This window comes from Egretta garzetta, unplaced genomic scaffold (genome assembly GCF_000687185.1).
Source record: "Egretta garzetta isolate BGI_Z169 unplaced genomic scaffold, ASM68718v1 scaffold228, whole genome shotgun sequence".
Lineage (NCBI taxonomy): Eukaryota > Metazoa > Chordata > Aves > Pelecaniformes > Ardeidae > Egretta > Egretta garzetta.
The window spans coordinates 4,687,188-4,688,468 of record NW_009260758.1 but is presented as its reverse complement, the minus strand read 5'-3'; the positions used below and the strand labels follow the sequence as shown (position 1 = coordinate 4,688,468).

Genomic DNA, 1,281 nt, shown 5'->3' with positions numbered 1-1,281 from the left:
GGACGTGTCCCCATGGAAAAGCTGCCTACGGGATGCATGAAAAATCAGCTGGGTAGAGATCACCAGCATTGTCTGGACTGGCCCGATTTTCACTTCCAGAAAGCTAATCTCTAGGACTTGAGGCAATTCCTGTGTTTACCTGCGTTCCTTCAGCACTAATCCTATATAAAAAAAAATAAACCCGTGTGTTCTCATGTAGGCATAAATGGTGCAAGAGCCACATTCCAGAAAGTGATTTGGAAGTGGAATTGCCAAACGACAGCGAACATCGAACACACCAAACGCAAGACATGGCAAACGGAGGCAACCGCGCTGCAAGGACGCGTTCTGTGCATCACGGGCGAGTTCGGCAGGGGAGACCCGTCCCGCAGTATCTTTGCTAAGATATGCTGGTAATTAAGCTAGCGCTTTATCAGCGGTGGTCCAAATGACCGCTTGTGATATGCAAAATGAAATTCCCTCGCTCCTGGTGCGCTCAACTGGGCCTGGGACAGCTGTCTCATCCGCTACGGAGACGGAACACGTGTTCTGTTTAATAGAGGAAACAATTGCTGCAGCTTCCCTCATGCAGGGGAAGAGCTGCACTTGGGAAATCAGTCTTGTAGCACTGTAGTACTCTTCCCTCCAATTTTCTTTAAATACTGTTGAAGGTAACCACAGGCAATCCGCTCCTTGCAACGTGTCTGCGGAGGCATGGAAAATAACTACGGACGCAGTTCTTGGGCAATACTTAGAAACCTATTTATGGCAAAAGATAAGGAGTCAGTGTTAACTTCAGCCCACATAAGGGAGGTTTTCACCGCAAAGGTAGTTTTTAACCTTAACCCCTTTTATTGAGAATCGAGAGCACACACCACTGGTTGCTACAGCTTAACAAGTTACTTCTTGTCAAGTGAGCAGCGGTTGTCTGGTTATCTGTGCCTAAACTTGAGTTAAGCTTAGGGTGGCTCTTTGAGATCAGGCAAGATGAGCGGTTTTTCTAGAGAAAAATGCAGCAACGCTGCGGCTACAAGCACCACACTGTGGGGCGCAGAGCAGGGTTACAGCATGAATAGGAACAGAAATTGTCCGTACAGCCAGCCCGTCCAGTTGATCTTGGTCACAAGGACAGCTTTTCCTCCCGGCAGGCACGAGAGCACACCAGCAAAAAGGAGGAGGAGGTTGCGATGGACTTGGCAGAGCACGTCCTTCAGTGGAGCAGGGGCTGGTGTTTGGAGAAGAAGGGGTCTTGGGCAGCAGCACTGGCACTTACTGGCCTGAAGGAAAAGCAGAGCGTGCCAC

General features: G+C 49.4%; 1 protein-coding gene across 1 annotated transcript in view; it reads right to left on the bottom strand.

Moving 5' to 3' along the window:
- The window catches only part of FRMD4B (FERM domain containing 4B), a 246,352-nt gene that overhangs the window by 42,882 nt on the left and 202,189 nt on the right, over nt 1-1,281 (bottom strand). The window lies entirely within an intron of this gene.